The 19,831-nt window shown below is 40.2% G+C and overlaps 1 long non-coding RNA gene across 1 annotated transcript in view; it reads right to left on the minus strand.

Annotated features, from left to right (window-relative positions):
• Nucleotides 1-18,224, minus strand: part of LOC123002086 (uncharacterized) — a 38,877-nt gene extending 20,653 nt beyond the window's left edge. The window contains exons 1-3 of the long non-coding RNA XR_006411633.3: nt 18,138-18,224; nt 17,823-17,864; nt 11,487-11,561 (exon numbers count right to left, since the gene is read on the minus strand). This is a non-coding gene — a long non-coding RNA (uncharacterized LOC123002086). The remainder of the gene's footprint in view (nt 1-11,486; nt 11,562-17,822; nt 17,865-18,137) is intronic.
• Between the last annotated feature and the right edge of the window lie 1,607 nt (nt 18,225-19,831).

Genomic DNA, 19,831 nt, shown 5'->3' on the forward strand with positions numbered 1-19,831 from the left:
CTTATTGTTAAATGACTAGATTTTGATCCTGGTTGTATAGAACCGAGGTTAAGGTAAGCTATTTCCAAATGGTTCTTAATGCACTAGGAAAAAAGTGGTATTAATAGATTAAACATGTTTAGCAATGCAATGTTTTTGTCTTTTAAAAATCATCTCAATCATTCTAAGAACTCAATGTAAGTAAAATAGCTATTATTACCATTTTGTAGTTGAAGAAGTTAAGGTACAGAGACATCAAATGATGAGTTCAAGGTTACAGTAAGGGCAGAACTGGGATTAAACACAGATGCTAACCTGGGTACCATGGCTCTTTCCTCTCACTATATCATCCATCTTTCTCAACTATGTATCACCATCCTAATACCCTCTTCCACATCTACTCCAGATACGAAGACATAATATTCTTAGTTTCCAATATTGTTCAGTATTTTTTGTTATTCAGTGAATGGCCCAACTCTTCTTTATAATCACTAGAAAAGATTACCACACAAAGTCATTCTACATAAAAAAAGATTTTGTAAGAAATCTTTAAATCAACCTAAACATTTCCCTGAGAGTAGAGGGACAAGGTGGACAAGAGTTGTTCCACAATTCCTGCAACCATTTTCTTTGCTCATGAAATCCATATACTTGGGATCAAAGAGCAAATGCTTGTGGATTCAAGACACAGCCCACAATTTTAATTATTAAAATGTATGTCCAAAGGGTAAAACCTAGCTATTAATCTATTATATTTATTATCTTCTTGGTTAACATGCCCAGAGGCTAATGCCACAGTGGTGAGTCAAAGCTACCATACAATTTATTTTACTTTATATTTCTAGATAAAATAGCAAAATTACACTTATTACAAACACTACATCACTTTAACCTTCAGTTACTTCCCACACCTATTCTTCCCAGGGTCATTGTGTCATCTGACATGAGTCCAGGGCCTCTAAGAGGAAAGCCCACAGCAAGGGTACAGAAGCTGTGAGGAAATCTGGATAAGCAGGTAAGCAGGTCTTAAAGGCTGTTCTTGGGCCTAATTTACAAAGTCCTCTTCCTACACTTTAGAATTCAGAGGTTTCATAAACAAAATTAAAATGGTGCTACAACAAATCATAGATGCAAGTCCAAATGCTATATAATTGCTCCATCACCCCTATGAGAGGTTCTGATTGAAATGAGTCACATTGACCTTGGATGACATGGCCTTAGGGGCAAGTATTCCCCAAGGGACTTAATTAAATGCAATTAGACCAGTGAGAGTACATTTAACAAGGCCCCTTGCGATACCTATGTTTCCAATTTATTTTTCCAGCAACTTTCACTAATGATTTGATTCACTCAACATCCATCAACAGATAATGATTGGATACTTACTACTACAAGGTGACAGTAGGATACCTGGATCCCGTGATTCAGAAATTAGAGAGAAAAGACAGACATGTGACAAATTTAACAGTGTTTTCCAGATTTATCTAGTAATTGTGTCCTAGATGTATGGAAAATAGTAGGGACTGACGCAGGCCTGTACTAGGCCAATATTAATTATAACAAGATCCTCCCATAGGAACAATGCTTTCTGGCAATAATATGAGAAGCCAAAAGCATTGTGCAAGTGATTCTGGACAGAGGAGGAACAATGTCAAATATGACTCCTAGGCTTAAAGCATGGATGTCAGGAGGCAGCAGGCAGTAGTGGTCATCAGAGATGGGAACCAGAGTCTAATAAAGCAAAGGGTCATGAAGACCCTGAGAGGAAAAAGGAGTGGTGCAGGATCCAAGAGTCCTGAGAAGGTCCAGGAGTGCACAGTCAGGAATGAGCTAGGGTCTGGATAAATAGTCAGAAACTGGAGTGAACCTGGGCACTTCAGATCTGAGCAAGGCCATGGCTTGGAATGATCAGACTGCTGGGGACCAGGAAGGCTCAGACACTGAAGGGAAAGGGGCAGCCTGCCCAGACCAGGAAATATGGAATAAACTCGAGTATCATAACCCAGACCAGCAGCCTAGGCAGCAGCAAACAGAGAGTCTGGCAGGAAATCCCAGTCAGGGGTGGATGCACAGCATTAAGGAACCACTGATGCTACTAACTGGAGCCCCTGGAAGTCAGATGAACGCCTTTCTTAGGGTGTCTATAAATCTGGAGAAGCTCTAAGAAAAGAAAGAAAAGAAGAAACCAGTAGAAATTAAATTTTAAAAAATATATAGATGTAATCATCACAGTAAAACAAAAACACGGTAGGATTCCTTACATAAGAGTTTTGATTTATGGGTACAGGGAATGTGCTTGGAAGTAAAACATGAGGTTGTAGGGGCGCCTGGGTAGCGCAGTCGTTAAGCGTCTGCCTTCGGCTCAGGGCGTGATCCCGGCGTTCCGGGATTGAGTCCCACATCGGGCTCCTCCGCTATGAGCCTGCTTCTTCCTCTCCCACTCCCCCTGCTTGTGTTCCCTCTCTCGCTGGCTGTCTCTGTCAAATAAATAAATAAAATCTTTAAAAAAAAAAAAAAAAACATGAGGTTGTCAATAAGGCTAAATATATTTCTCTGGTTCTGCTGAAAACTGAGGAAACTTTTGCTCCAACCAGGAAGTTGCTGAGATGTTTCCTTGTTTGTTAGTTAGGGACTATCTTACCCCAGAATTACAGTAGAGGTAAGGTCATGTGCATTCCTACTTACAGAGAGCAGTATGGAAAGGGAGTTTACCCAGATCTGATCTAGTTCTAGAAGAAAAAACAGGTGGAGGGGGTTAATATCAGCAGAATCACCTGGTTTCCAGGAGGAACGGTGAGTTGTGCGGATGTGGAGTGCACAGCAGGACATTGAAGGAAAAGTCTCTACTAGCCAACTGAAGGAAGATTAGAGTTGAAGTGTAGATTTTGGAGTCATACATAGAACTGATAAATGAAGGTGAGTAGAGAAGGCATTGTTGCTTCTCAACAAGTCACATCATCTGTTATTTACATGAAATTGTTTCTGTTACCTCCATTTTTAAAGTGCTGACTCATTTCACATAAACAAGAGCGTGACTGGTGTTGTAAACTTTGACCCCGGTTGGACATGATCTTAATTAGGTGGACAGCAGTGGAAGTTTGAGAATTGCAAACACATCTGGGGGTGCAGTTTAAAAAGATACCTGCTGAGAAGAGGTGACAGAGCAGAGGCTAGGGGCTGGCTGGTCGTCAGCAACCATTGGGCATATGCTTAATAAAGCAGGGTTTATAGCTCCATCAGTCACTTGAGTTAAAACTGGCTCATTTCAGCATTTGAAAAAATCATGGAATCTGTGCTAAAAAGATTCTCTCTTGAGGTTTCAATTATTTTCTGGTTGCTATCATAGCATCCTTATCCTGGCCCTTCACATGGAATCCTGGAACTTCTACCTCTATCCCAGCCTACACTTCAAAGCCAAAATCAAAATCAAAAGTAAAATAAACCCAAACAAAAATATTCTGGGGGGGAAACTGCTTTTGAATAAAGGTTCTTCCTTATTTATATGCATTGGTTTATAAAACATTTGAATTTAGAATACAGTTGCCAAACACTTCAGGTACTCATTTTTTCACGGAGCCAGCTTTAGTGCCATTAACTATGGGAGAACGTTGGGGTGGGTGTGACACCCTATATGTAGAGACAGGTCTGGGTCCATTGGCTTGGTGATAGCAAGGACAAGTGTGTTCCATGCCAACTCTGTTGAAATGCACCCAATTTTGGAACAATTTAATATAAGCAGCCAAACATGGACTTAGTCCAACCTCAAATGTCCTACTAAAACTGTGTGATGGCTCATAAAGATAGCTCTGTCTCTAGGAATTTTATGGACTAAAACAGTGTGTTGAAGTGATAAATAGCATCCCCAATACTTCCATTAAGAGCTGTGTCTGTATTGCTTTGGACCACCATGCAGCAGAGAAATGTCCAGCAGAGGGGAATTAAGAATGAAGCCTGCATTCTCCTTTTCTTTCTTATGCTGCACATATGACTTCATTTTTTCTAATCTTCAAAATGGAAAAAAGAGAATACTAAGTATAACCAAATGAAAGAATATTATGGTGCTCCATTGTTTTGAGAAGACATCTTCCATTGCATCATTAATGTCACTTTTGTAACAATCCATGATCCCTGAAACGTTTCTTTTGGAATTTACTGCCAGGCACACATACTTCTTAAACATCTTTAAATTTAAATGCAGATAATGAGAATTATATGACAAATTGGGTTTCCCTTTTTGCACTAGTTTCTAGGGAACTCAGAGGGAAAATCAGTGCTGAATTTCTTATCCCAAGCATTTAAATACAATGATTTTCTGCCTTCTTTATCTGCATCTGCCCTCTTTTTAAAAATCTCTGTTGTAAGTACAGTTTGGCATATTTTTAATCTCTCAATATTTTGGAGGGGATGCAATTTTATGAGGGCATAAAATTAAAGAATAGCAAGAAATATAATTAGCTCTTTATTATCCATGCTTTGCATGCTCATTATGACCTATTTTTCCCAACACAGCCTGGCTTTGTTGAGTGGATAACGTGAATGCACATCATACTATCTTGCCATTGAGCTTCCTATGGGATCTTGTTTATTAAACTCTAAACTAGAAAGGGTGGATTTAAGATGGAAGGATAGAAAAGATGAGGTGAAGGAGGAGCAAGGGAAAAATACATAGTTTCGTGAACAAGTGAGTGAGAATAAAGGTGTGTTTGAGTAATCTTTATAAAATACTTTGAAATTCTTTTTCTCTCTGAAATTGTACATATTTCCCCACCATTAGCATGAATTATTGAGAGGTTATTATAATGGCAATGATTTATATAGCATCAATAGGAAGAATGAGATCATGTAAAATTGAGATAAATGCCAAAATTTTCCTATAGAATGTATTAAATGTATTTTGACTTTACATTTGATCTTAGATACTGAAATGTTTTACTCTTATCCAAAACATTTTTGGCCTTGGCAATTTGGGAACCAATATAATGTGTTTTATGCTATCGTAAGATATCATCAGCTGTGAGATTTATAACTTGCTAATGAAATCATTGGGTACCCAACAAAATGAACTTCTGGATTGGGCTTTAACTGATGATTTAGGACGGGAATTTCTCAGAGAAATTATGAATGAATTCATTCAATGAGAGAAAGAAATCACCAAAATATGCTAATTCTTCTGGGTGCCTGAAGATTAAAATCGTAAACATATTCTCAACAAACTTAGAAAAACCCATATTCTTTGGCTGAAATTAGAAATGGAAATTGTAGATGTATTAGGATTATTTAATGCGGTCTTATATAAAATGAAAAAGGTGATGGTCAAGAAACTAATTTTTCATTTTGAAGTACATGTACACTGGAGACGCCTGGGTGGCTCAATCAATTAAGTGTCTGCCTTTGGCTCAGGTCATGATCCCAGGGTCCTGGGATCAAGTCCCGCATCAGGCTCCTTGCTTGGGGGGGAGCCTGCTTCTCCCTCTGCCTGCCACTACACCTGCTTGTGCTCTCTCTCTCTCTCTCTGACAAATAAATAAATAAATAAAATCTTTTTAAAAAATATGTGTACATTAAGAAATAACAAGGCACCCACATTCTTAACTTAATAGCAACTTCTATTTCCTATTAGACGGAAAGGAAAAATTCAGTGGGAAAGATGATAGGATATTAGTGCTTATGCCAATAGTTGCATTTCTTCTTCATTGACAGTTTCTTCTTTTTTTCACTGCTAGAACAGTGTAATCCCCCCTGAGGCCTCACACAGACTGAGTCCACATTGGGCTACAGGATCTCTTCATTCTGACTGAATTAACCTTTCAAATTCATCAAATAAACAGGCTCTGTTTCTGTTAATTGGCCATTTTATTGACTAAACTGATTGATTTAAGCATTCATTTCAGGTCACTTAAAAATGTATACCTACAGTATATATGATCTCTGTAGATTCAACGGGTCTTATTGAAATCTAATGCTAAAACAAAATGGCCATCTCTAAGGAGCATAGGAAACTGATACAAAGCCAATTCATTTTTTAAATTTCTTTTTAATTCACTTATTCAGCAGAAACTTTTTGAATAGTAATGGGAACAACTATGAACCAGTTAGACTATTATTTCTTTTGTCCCTAGAGCTTATGGCTAGGGATATAGTGTCCTCAGTGCAAAGGTAGGAGTTAGTGGAGGGTGCCATGAGAGGACATGGGCAGGACACGTAACCCTGCTGGAGGTGGGGTGGGAGCAGAGAACAGACTAGGCTTTCCAGAGGAAATGACCAAAGCAGCTAGAAGGGGTGATGAGGAGACTGATGCAATAAGAGGCAAGAAATACATGATCTATTTTTCATTGTTATCAAAAGCAAAGAAGAAAAAGATGAATGTGGAAAACTTGTGATTTCAATGGCAAGAATCTGCCAGGATTCTCTGTGATTTTCTTTGTGAAATGAGACAGGGGAAACAATCATTTCTAAGTGTGGAAGAAAGAATGAGGAAGAAAAATCAGGGGGGAGTAATACAGGCAGGGATAGTTGTGCAAGGGAGATAGGAGGTTTGAGAAAAGTAAAGAATATAATAGGATTGCCTACAGCATTGAGAGGCCAGTTAAGATGTGTTCATGACTTTTTAGAGACATCATTTCCCATAGTTCTGTGATATCAACCAGCAGGACTCCACTGATATAGATATAGACTCCACAGGTATAGATATAGAGGAAATGGAGAGATGGATGACTAAAGGTAATGGTTTTGTTAGGCTGGAGTGTTAGAATCATCACAGGCCAAGAGTGAGTTTGAGGACATAAACCATCTAGTCTCACTTGAATAGGAAAAGCAGTGAAGTCTGGATGAAGCTGATAGAGAGGTTCAAGGTATTAGGAATCTCAGTGGGGTGAAGGAACAAATCTCAAGAGTGACTCATTAAGAGGGCTCAAAGATGATAAGATCGGGGCCAGCACTAGGGGGAGCAGTTCCAGGTGATGACACAGTGCAGTGTATCTCTAAGGGAACAGATGGCTGAAGTGAAGTAAAGGTAACGGTCTCTGGAGGAGAAGCCCTGGGTGACAAGAGAGCATCCATGCTGATGTGGGAGTTGCACATGTTAGGATATGAGGAATGATGGAAGACTATGAACCACGTGTTAGGCTCACTAACTCACTCACTCACTAACAAACTGAAAATAGGTTAGTGGGCATTTCATAGAAGCAGAGTTGTTTAAAAACTACACCAGGGAGTAGTTCTAGCATGGAGAACTGGATAAACATCAACCACACCTCCTGCCCCAAGATGAGAAAGTGAGCAGCTTCTCCTAGAGAAGGTGTCAATAACTCACTATCCTCGGGAGAGAGCCTCTGGCAAGAAAGGTGAAGAGCTGAGAATTTAGACACAAAGAGGTGTCACGACTTGCCCAAAGTCACCAAATAAGAAACTCAGGTTTATTCAATATCCCTTGGTACTTAAGGTTCTAATACTTGCCATAGGCTTCCTACTGCAAGTACTTGCAACTCTCTGCCAAGGGCTTTCTATGACTGCAGGGCAAACAGAATGGGCAGGAGAGGACTTATGCCCCAGGACCAACACTTAACAAATAATGGAAGAAGATGGTAGTTAAATGCCGGGTTCCTTTGCCCCCAGATAGGACAACTCTAAGGTATTGTTCTGTACAGTTTCCCAAAGTCTCCAGAGGGACTGAGCTACAGTTGTCCACACCTGCTCATTAATGCATCCTGCATTGGTCTTTCCTTGTTTGTCTTGTGTCCCCCCGCCCCTTAGATTCCTGGGATTGTGTTGCCTAATCAAATGCAGGATGCCCATCTATATTTGAATTTCATATAAACAACATTTTTTTAGTGTAAGTATATCCCAAATATTGCATGGGACATAATTTATATTAAACATTCTTTGTTGTTTATTTGAACTTCAAATTTAGCTGAGTTCCTGCATGTTTATTTGCTAACCTGGCAACCCTATTTGGGATTGCTTTTCAAATAATCTATGTGTATTCCTATCCTTGCCTCAAGATCTGCTTCTGATGGAGCCCAAAGTAAGACAGTCAGCAACTATTCCAGAAGGATATCTTTGAGGAAGACAACAAACTTGAGACGCAACATTCAAATAAGATTGAAATTATAAATGAATGTCCTTCTATTGCCAGAAAAAGGCTACAAACCAGCCTCTGCACATTTAGCTTCATTTGTAAAAGCCATCACCTCATCAGAAAAGCACCTGTTATCCAGTCACCTTTATTAAACTCAATGCCAAGTATCATTAGTACAGCAATACTATGATGATGTGTATTCATTCCATCACCAAATGTCCAAAATGTCTATCTATTTCAATAAAATAATATAACTGAACAGGAAAAGGGGAGGCCATGCATCCCTGGTCATCTCCTTGACCCACCACTTCCTAGCAATAAGTTGGGCTTGATTACATCAACACTGGGGATCCCAGATGCATTATGATTAATGAACTTTCAAACTGAGGCTTGTTTGTTTATAATTTAATTAAAACCCCAAGTGTTTACTTGTTGCGATTCCTCCCAAGAGATCCCTCTGCAAATTCAGTACAGGAGCTGTTTCACTCATCTACCCCAACAACATCGCTGACATTTTCCAAGCCTTGATGGAGTGTGGTTTCATTTCTCATCAGTGTAAAACTAGGTCTTTCAGAGTATCTGCATTTCCCCAACATGTCTGGTGATTCCTGTGTCTTGAATTTCAATAGCAGAAATTCAGTTGTTTATCACTTTTGTTCATGTGTAGTGAATACAAATCATTGGTGCTAATGCAAAGTTGTGTTCAATTCAGGTATAAAACTTGTTCAAGTATTGAACAAAATTGTTGGTTTAATGAATGTGTGGTAACTTCTCTAAATATTTAAAATGATGTCCCATCAGTGCAATCTAATTTGGGCATCCACGCTATCTTTTATTTCTCTATTTTTTTTTAAATTTAAGCTATTTAAACTAAAATGAAACCAAAAAACCCAGTTCACCCATTTCTCTCATCCTCTCACCCCCTGCCTCTGGCAAGCACCAATCTGTTCTGTTCCCTGTATCTTTGACCTTGTTTTCTTTGGTAAATTCCACATACAAAAGAGATTATACAGAATCTGTCTTTCTCTGTCTGACTTGTTTCACTTAGCGTAATGCTCTTGAGGTCCACATTGTCACAATGGCAAGATTTGCTTGATCATACAGTAGTTCCATTTTTAATATTTTGAGAAAACTTCATACTGTTTCCCATAGTGGCTGCACCAATTTACATTCCCACCAACAGTGCACAAAGGTTCTCTTTTCTCCATATCCTCTCCAACACTTGTTATTTCTTGTCTTTTTGATACTAGCCATTCTGCCAAATGTAAGGTGTTATCTCATTGTGGTTTTGATTTGCATTTCCCTGATGATTAATGATACTGAGCATATTTTCATGTACCTTTTGGCCATCTGTATGTCTTCTTTGGAAAATGTCTATTCGGATTGTCATTATTTTCATGTAATACTGGGCTCTTTTATCTCACCAATAGTACCAATCTGTGGCAGTATCAGCAAACCTCAGGGCTGCGAACAGCACTTGAGTCACTGGGGAATGCTAGTGAAGTTCACTTTAAAGAAAATAATTCTCACTTTTATATGCATTCTGCAGACTTCCTTTTGATTTCCACGGTGAGCCTATTGACTTCAAAGTGTCCTTTCAGGATCACTTAGAAGGCCAGAGACTCATCGTGTCCTGATTCGTTGACTTTGCTCCATGCTCTGCACTTGTTTGAAATCTGTGGGCTTCTGTCTAAAAGAAGCTCAACAGACAGCAGAGAGAGGCAAGTGTCTAGTCTCAAACCTCCCTTGTAAAATGATTACAAAACCAAGTGGAGACTGGGGAACTGGGTATCATCTTGACAATGAGTCATCTTCTGAAAATGAGTACTCAGATCCAGCATGGCAGGAGAATGGCTACAAAGGAAGGCACTTTATAAAGGGGCTCACATCTTCCTCCCCTGCCTGGGCAAACTTCACCATTTTGAAATCTCAAGAAGTTGGTCCTACATCAGAGTGTGGAGGTAAATGATCTCCTGATTCATAAATCATTAAATTGTTTGAATATAAATGGAAATCAAGATGGATGAAGATAACTATCTTCATTTACTTTCATCACACACTCCTAATTGTAGTTCAGGATTTTCCCTGTAGAATGAAGGAATGGCAGAAACCCTCCCCAGAAGAGCTCTAAGGGTCCCAAAACAATGCACAGATTTGCACCGAGCTTCCTCCTGTCTGCTTCTTTCTGAGGTCAGCATTGTTCTAATAATAAGGATCAGATGGTTTTTCTATTAATGGCAATTTAGGGCAATGTGTACTTCACAAGACCAGTCTGAAGAACCATAGTCCTGCTGTCCCCTTTCCTTACTCCATGTGGTTGATCCTACACTATATTTGAACATGACATAGTAACGTAGATAGATTGTGTGGCGGGCCTCAATGACCAGGCTTCCCAGGCTTTCCACCTCACCCATGACTGAGGGCTCCCCACCTACTAAGACTCTAATTCAACTTTGTAATTAATTTTATTTAATGATTAAACACATTCTGAGTGAGTTTTACATCATTTAGTGTCTAGACTATGCTCATATGACATAAGATGAAATGGCTGAAACATACAAAAACTCACACAAAGTAGGAATTATCTTTCTGTGGGATTAAGCCACTTGGCTGTTTCGTGGAATTCAACAGTTCATTTTTAAAAATGACTTTTCTTTATCACTTGAACTTAGCTGGGCATACCAATGTTTGCGAAGAGGAAAGTTTTTTCATAATGCTAATGTCTTCAGACCACACATAGGAATTTGGAAAGACCTGAGTTGAAAAATCAAAATTCATAGGCATCTCCCCCAAAACTTTTTTTTTTTTTTTTTTTTGCCCCTGTTTGTAGAGCACACCTCAGAGTCTGCTGGGAGCCTGTTGTTACTACACAATTTTTCCAAAGACCCAGGGCAAGGGCCACATCATTTTAATCTGGGAAATGACTCTTTTGAGCAAGTTACCAGATAAAGTTAGTGATTTACGAAAGCTTTTATCAGCCTCCTGATGGCTTTTACAGAGTGGAACACTACATGACCCATGTGATTTGTTTTCATTTACAAAGGTGCAGAGGCTTTGAATTTAAAAATGGAACGTTTTCTTCTCGTGCCAAATGTAAACAATTTAACATCCATTTCCCATCCAGCTATTTTACCAGTTCAAAAGAGTTTATATGAATCTTATCTGTATTATATTTCCTGCTGATTGGCAGCACCTCCTACTTCAGCTGGGAAGCCAAAAATGTGCTGGCTCAGATTTGAACAGGAAAGGAATAACAAAGAAAACTGGGAAATAAATGTAATGAGCGGTTACAGGGTGCTGAAAACTATACTTATCGTTTCTTATTCTCGCAGAGTTGGTGCTGCCATATTGATTTATGCCTGGGAAGTCTTTTATGGAAACACACAACAAAAGCTTCAGATTATTTTGTCAACAAGAAAACACAGTTTACCTTATCTTCAAAGTCTCCATCTATTCCTGATTTGAGCAGTTCCATATTCCTTGCTTGCTGAGATCTCTGTGAGCCCTGGAGGAGATTTGCATTGGATACAGTAATTCACCATAAGAGATAAAAGCCCCCAGAATGTCACAGAGCTGGTTTTCTAGGCCGGTGGAATAATTCTGAGGGAACCACGGGCAGTCTAGAGAACAAAAAGTATTGTGGCTCTTCCAGGCCGACTTAGAGTCAGTTTACTGAGCCCTAGAGACCCTTTCTTTTTCCTTCCAGAATGCAAAAGACATTTATTTGGCCTATTGTTTGAGGGTCTTAAGTTTCTTTCTCACATTCAAGGCCTGGACAATTGGAAAGGAGAAGAGGGAAAGAACAAAAACAGCCGTCTAGACATTTCCTAGTGGAGTATCGTGTTTATAAACCCTTTTCCTTGCCTTGTCCTAACAATACATGATGAACTGAGATAAAATACTAGATCATAAACTTGGACCCTATTGTAAGGATGACAGGCAAGGGTTATGGTTTTCTTTCCAAAATTAAACTTTAATTTTTTTTAAGATCACGTGACCAACAATTTCTATTAAAGGCCCTTCCCCTAGCCACCACCCCAGAAATACTCTCACTTCCAATTGGCTTCCCCACCCCACATTCCCTTACACTCTCTACCCAACACTGTACCCACAATTTTCACTCCACTTTCAAGCTTCAATTTAATTGGACTTAATAAGTATATGGGTGGTATGTTATTTTTCAATAAATACCCTGCCTTTGTCAATAAACATCATGACTATCACCACTATCTAACGAGTGGACGATCATATTAAAGATAAGACATAATATAAGGTAACTTTAGGACTAATTAGAGGATAGATGTAGATGTGCTTTCTGAGGCTTTCTAGGCAAGATGTATTTGGCAGACAGAGCATCATAGGTGTTCCAGGCGCTAGTCCTTGAATAAGACATGTAACCTCTTTGAGCCTCTACTTTAATCATCAATTAAATGGGGGTATGGAGCTGATAACTTGGAAAGTCTCTGATTCCTGAAAGGTTTTTTTAAGCTTTAAAGCTTTGTGTTTCCAGGAAGCTGACTATGTCCTTGAAAATTACTTCCTGGTATTAGATGTCCTTGCTATGAGGAGCGCATGGACATCTTTTTCGTTGTTGTTTTACTAGAATAACCATGTACTTATCTTCATATTAATATTTTATAATATTTTATATCATTTTATATCATATTTTATATCATTTATATGTATATCATTTATAATATTTTATATCATAATATTTTATATCATTTATAATATATCATTTATAATATTTTATATCACTATAATATTTTATATCACTAATATTTTATATCATTTTATATCATTAAGTGCTATCACCAAGCCTTCACCTACCAGATAACTTCTCACTCATTAGCCAACACACCGCTGCAGTGGGTAACAGTATAAACTGCCACCTGCAGTACAGGGACATTCCAAAGAGCAAATAGAACGGTGCATGTGATGGACAAATAACTGGTGAGCTAAAGTTCACCAACCAGAAATTGTAACTGACATTTAACAGCTGTGTCCTAGTCTCCTGTTCTTTTCTTTACAGCAAGATACATGCCTTCTTTTTCTTTCTCCGTACAAAGAAATACACTGATTTCCTGTCCCTATATTTACATATGGTTTCCATTTGAAAGGTCATCGGTTATTTGGACAATGATAACAAGATATTTCATTAAAAAGTAATCTTCAAATATTGAGCAACTCCAGAGATGGAATACTCTCATTAAATTCATTTGATGATATGCAGTGTATGTATGCAGTTAAAATTGAAGGAGGAGGCATACCATTTCCGCAGCCTCAAAAACCCAGCCTCAGAACACCTTGAGATAAGATTATGTTTCGGGAAAGTACAAGTTCATTTAAAAGATACACCCAAACTGGGGGGCCTGGGTGGCTCAGTTGGTAAAGCATCTGCCTTTGGCTCGGGTCATGATCAGCCCTGCATCCAGCTCCCTGCTCAGTGGGGAATCTGCTTCTCCCTCTCCTTCTCCCCCTCCCCCAACCCATGCTCTCTCTCTCTCTCTAATAAACAAAATATTTTTTTAAAAAAAAAGTATACCCAAACTGTACAGTTTGCTTCTTACCAAGACACTAGTTCTTTGAGCAGTAAGTTCAAATTAGATGTTCAAGGAATATCTGTTAAAGCAATGAATGGGTAAGTGAATAAGTTGCCTCTCTCTCTCTCTATATATATATATATATATTTTTTTTTTTTTTAAGACAGAGAGAGCCAGCAAGAGAGGGAACACAAGCAAGGGGAATGTGAACGTCAAGCAGGGAGCCCAATGCAGGGCTCTATCCCAGGACCCTGGGATCATGCCCCAAGCCTAAGGCAGACACTTAACAGCTGAGCCACCCAGGCACCCCTGCCTCTATATTAATATACAGTTGACCCTTGAACACAGATTTGAACTGCACAGGTCCACTTATATGTGGATTTTTCATATAGTACAGTACTGTTAATGTATTTTCTCTTCCCTGTGATTTTCTTAATAACATTTTCTTTTCTCTAGCTTGTCAGAATATAGCATATAGTACATGTAATATACAAATATGTGTTAATCAACTGTTAATGCTATCAGTAAAGCTCCCAGTCAACAGTGGGCTATTAATAAAGTTCCGGAGCAGTCCAAAATTACACATGGATTTTTGACTGTGAAGGGGTCGGTGCCCCTAACTTCCACATCATTCGAGTGTCAACTGTATATTGCACTGGTCACTGACTAGCGGGTGATGGTTATTATGTAGCCTACTTCACCAAAGTTGGCGAAATAATATTAGTAGGTCTCATATGATTTCTTTCTTAATCTGTTTGTTTTCTTCTCCAAGGGCAAACCATTAGGCTTATCAGGTATACACATTATTTAGGCATCTTTGAGATTTAAAATTATACAGAGCTTTCCTAAAAGTGCCAGTCTGTTAGATAGATAATCTGAGGCCTCATTCACATCTGATGGAGACAACTATTAGGTTCATTTCTGCCAGTTACTGGCTGGACTGGTGCCATAGAGCTAATTACTTGGTTTTCCTTGATACAGATGAGGGAATGGGGCCCACATGATCTCCCGGTTCCCTCACGGCATTAATATCCTGTGGTTCTATGAAAGCAGTAACTGTGCTTACAGAATGGTCTTTGTTCACTGTAATATGTAATGAGGAAAAAAATCATGGCATTTATCCATGGTTATCTTTGAGTAGTGGGATTATTGATAATTCTTAACTTATTATTTAAAATTTTGGTCAGAACTTTTTTACAATGAAAATTCATGATTTTATAATCAAATGAGACAAACTTTATTTTGTTTCATTTTAAGAAAAAAAATACCTAACTCAAGGAAGAAAAATAAAAGGCAATAGTAATAAAATTTAGTTTCCATGTCTAGGTCTAGAGCCATGTTTTTCAGACTTTCGTGGACCCCATCCTGGAGGTTCTGATTCAGTAACTCAGAATGAGCCCTAAGCATTTGCATTTTAGCAAGCTCCAGGATCACATTTTGAGGAACCTGGGTCTAATATTGAAACATCATATGGATATAGTGCTTTGAGTCAATCGTACCAAAAATTATTCCTTATCTCTGACTATCACACTTATAAGGAAAAATTTCTGCATCGAAAAGTATTTAACCTGAAGCACCTGGTTGGCACAGTCAGTTAAACATCTGACTCTTGGTTTCAGCTCAGGTCATGAACTCAGGTTTGTGAGATCGAGCCCCAAGTCAAGCTCCATGCTCAGCTCAGGGTCTGCTTGGGATTCTCTCTCCATCTCCCTTACCCCTCCTCCCCCATGCTCTCTCACTCTCAAATACATAAATAAATCTTTAAAAAAAAAAAAAAAAGGCAACATAAGAACCATCTAGGGCTAAAGAATTATCGAAAGACTCAGCTCTACTGGAAAATGGTGGTTCCACCCCAGATGGCACTTAAATAACCCAGAATGGTCAGCTCACTATTCCCGTTTATTCTGTTTGGGTCCTGGAGGCCCAGGATCCTCCAAAACTGCACAGAAAGAAAACACAGACTGATTCAGAGGTCAGTGGTTTGAAACAGGATCTTTTTCTGGAGCTTTGGTACTAGAACCCGCTCTCAGTAACGAAGCTATGCGTCATCCCTCAGCAATGGATTAGCTAGTCAGGGAGCTGAACTGACTGTTTCATCATCAGGTTTCACTTGAAAGGTCAAGAAAAACTCACAGGGAAAGAGAGAGAGAAAGGAAATGGCTCCCTAGAGCCCTCAAAATTAACCTATTAAGGGTTAAACTTTGTGTGAAGTGTATGCATTATAGTTAAAAGTATAACAACTGAAAATGAATCCTGACTTAATTATGATTTAGTTGATTTGACCACATTGCTGAGGTCTAAATGACAGAAGAAAAGAAAAATGGATCTTCCAGCCACAGAATGCTTTCAATTTGTAAGTCCTCATTTCAGAAGCAGCAAAAATACTGATATTTATTGTTTGTTCAGTACTTGTGATCAGAATGGTTGTGTCTCTCTAAAGTTCGTATGTTGAAGCCCTAACTAATCTCCATTGTGATGGTATTTGAAGATGGAACCTTTGGGAGGTAAATAAGGTTAGGTGAGGCCATGAGGGTGGAGTACTCATAATGGGATTAGTGGCCTTATAAGAAGAGCCGAGAGATAGTCTCTCCATGCTCAGGCACTGAAGAAAGGCTGTGCAAGGATGGAGGCAGAAGGCAGTCATACGTAAGTCAGGAAGAGAGCACTTATTAGGAACCAAATCAGAAGACCGCTTGATCTTGGATTTCCCGGTCTCCAGAATGTGAGAAATAAATTTGTGCTGTTTAAGCCACCCGGCCCGTGGTATTTCGTTATGGCAGCCTGAATAAGGCACTGTTAAGACAGCGCCTTAAGTGCATATCCGATGTAGTCATCCTCACATGGTCACTTTAAAGAAGAAACCCCAAATCACCAAAATCTTTCACTGTTTTTGGGGTCAGTGTCATTTTGGCAACAGTGTTCTTTTATATTTTGCTATAGGCTAACAGCTGAAGAATCTTGTTACATATTTTACGTGTGTGTGTGTGTGTGTGTGTGTGTGTGCAAGTACCCTGCGTGCTGATACAGGAAGTGTAAGGGTGTGTTGATAAGCACCTGTGCCTGCAATGGGGTGGATACTGGATCCAATTTATTTAGCAGCTAATTCCCTCCCATTTTCCTCTAAGCAGTTCTCTGTCCCCACGTTATTCTCAGAGGGGGAAAAGGGAAGGATGCAGGAAGAGGGAGAAAAGAGGAGAAAAGAAAACCAAGAATGAAGAGAGTAGCACCTGGGTGGCTCAGTCGGTTAAACATCCGACTCTGGATTTCACCTCCGGTCATGATCTCAGGGTCATGAGATGGAGCACCCCCCCACCCCCCCACCCACCAAGGCTCCAGGCTCAGCGGGAAGTCTGCTTAAGATTTTTCTCTCTCCCTCTCCCTCTGCCTTTCCCCACCACGCACACGCTCTCTCTTTCCCTCTCAAAAAAAAGAAAAAAAGAGAGAAAGAAGAGGAGAGAAAACAATGTGAAGGAATAGATAAGGGAGTGGAATTTAGAAGGAAGAAATGGAGGAGTAACTTTGAGGATCTCTCCTTTCCCCCGCCCTACCCTCTACTCAGTCCCCAAATTCCCAGGCTGCTGCCACACCTGCCTCTATGCCTCTTGGAGCCATTCCTTAACCCTATGCCTGCCGAAGCTGTCACCTCGGAGCCCTATGCCTGCCGCAGCTGTCACCTCCCTCTCCGAGGAGTTCTGCCCCCAGCACTCCAGCTAGAATCAGAAGTAAAAGTTCTGTTGCACCAAGAGGCTAATTAAAGAAAACACAAACACTTACAAGGGATTTCCGACACTTGCCAATTCTTTTAAAACCACAGCTCCCTACAGCTCTTCGTGAGGTGGCCCTCCACCACGTCCTGCCCGCCAGCTCTGGAGACCTTAAATATATGCAGAACGGATAGCAGGAGCCCTCTTCAGATTGAATTCCAGACTGCCCATTACCCATCGCCCCATTATGCATTCCATTCTTTGCGGGTTTTATTGGGGGGATGTACATTGCTGAGGAAAGAGAGGCCTTTAGGGTACAGTATATTTCAAAACACAATTAAAATAAACTTTTCATGTGGAAATGTGAAATGCATTTGTATGCTCTGAAAGCCCTCGGCCTTATCAACTGCAGAGTGCTCCATAACAAGGTCGTTAGTAACCTGCCTTACACAATGGGCAACAGGCATCAGCTGCGCAAAAACAAACAGGGGCCCCAAACACCGCGAAAACTTCCTGTACCTGTTCTTGTTTGCTTGCGGAGCCATCAAACATTGGGAGTTGCTGAAATACATAAAAAGCGTAACAGCTTGAGTCAATATTTACCAGCCTAAGCGAGTGATTTTATTTAGCGAGATGACTGAACCCCTTTGAATAAATACATCTCCTTGCAGAGAACAACCCCAGGCAGGCCCTGGGGGAAGGGCGGGAGGCACTAGTTCTGTCCCCTGGCGGGGACTCTGAGACTGTAGAAGGGCCTCCTCTGGCCGCTGGCCTGCCGTTCTCTGCCACCTAGGGCAGGGGGTCCCGTCCTGGGCAAGTTGGGAGAACTCTCACCTCCGGCCTGCGCTGGCTTCTGGATTCACAGTTCTCCTCAGGTCACCGGTAGGCTTCATAAACACTCGTTCCTGGACCCAGAGTTGCTGACTCAGTTAGTGGGGGTAGGGCCTGAGGGTTTGCATTTCTAACGAGGCCCCAGGTGATGCTGATGCTGCTGGTTCTGGGACTAAACTGAGAACCACTGGTCTAAGCCCAGCTCTGTGCCATAGAAATATCTACGTTAAAAAAAAAAAAAGCCAACATAAACAGGTGAAATTAAGTTTAATAGTATATCCAAAATACAATTAATTGAAAATGTAATCAATATCACATTTACTGAAATACTTCATGCTATTTTGTTGGACTAAGTCTTCACATTCCAGCAGGCATTCTCCACTTGGATCACATCTCAGTGTGGACTAGCCAATGTTTCTGCAGCTCCATGGCCACGTGAGGCTAGTGGTTGTTTTACTGCACAGCACGATTCCAGACTGTGCTCGGGGTATACAGAACCCAGGATTTCCTGAACCTACAGCCGTAAGCCTACCTCCAGAGCCTGAGGGTCCCCACAAATGTGTATCTTGCTGTTGGAATACAGTGCACATCCCCAGGCTCAAAGTTTGTCTTGGTGCTGGTATGAGTCGAATGGGTCAAGAGTATTGGAATAAACTTGGACATAAGGGCTGGGGTGTCTATGCATATGAACATGAGGCCCCTTGAGGTGTGGGACAGAGTTGGGGGGATTGGGGAAATGGGGCAAGCTGAGAGATGGAGGGAGGGAGAGGGGAGAGAAGAAAAGGCAAAGAGAGAAAGAAAGGGAGACAGGCAGAGAGAGGAGAGAGAGCTATGACTGATTCTATTCCAGGCTTCCTTCAGTCACAGAACAGTCCATTCCCATGACACACCCTCAGTGAGTTTTGCAGAAAGTTGTGGTTACCACTCCACTTGCATTGTCTCACCTGTCTTCAGGACACTTCAGTACTCATAAGAGGAGATACCTCATATGCCTTCGTGCTACAGGGCTCCCCTTCCCCTTCTTTTTTTCCTTTCTTTGACAAATGGCTTGGGGTCTAACTTGAAGGCGTGATCATAAAGAGAGTGATTACTTTTACACTGGCTGCAATGAGGAGAGGATTCTGTGAGGAGGGATTTATACATGAAAATCAATACCAGCACTGGAAAGCATCCCTTTTTGCCCATATAAGTGCTGCCCACAGGGTCAATAGCTGGAATTAACCTGGATCCTTTTTTTATTATTACTATTTTTAATAAAGCTGCTTTATGATAGACTCTGGTGTGAGCTCCCACTCTGCAGCTGCACCAATGTGAAGGGAAAGAGCAAATAGTTTCATTTAAGAATTATCTCTTTTCCCACTGGGTACCATACCCCACTTTCACCACCCTCCCCCTCTAAGTCTCCAGAAAGTCAGAAGGAGGAGAATGAAATTAAGCTTTTTATGAGCATAAACGGATACCAACATGAGAGAATGAGCTCATTGCCTTGATTTTATAGGTTGTTTAATTTGCGATATACAATAATAAAAATTAGCTTTTGTAGGGACGGCTGTACTGAATGCTTACTGTTGGCCAGACTCCATGCTTGGCACGTTACTTACTTCACTAATTTTTTTCAACAATCCGATCAGAAGAATTGAGACCCAGGATGGACAAATGTCTTAAGGAAGGAATAAGTGGTTGATAGCGTTTCTCCT

This window comes from Ursus arctos, unplaced genomic scaffold (genome assembly GCF_023065955.2).
Source record: "Ursus arctos isolate Adak ecotype North America unplaced genomic scaffold, UrsArc2.0 scaffold_33, whole genome shotgun sequence".
NCBI lineage: Eukaryota > Metazoa > Chordata > Mammalia > Carnivora > Ursidae > Ursus > Ursus arctos.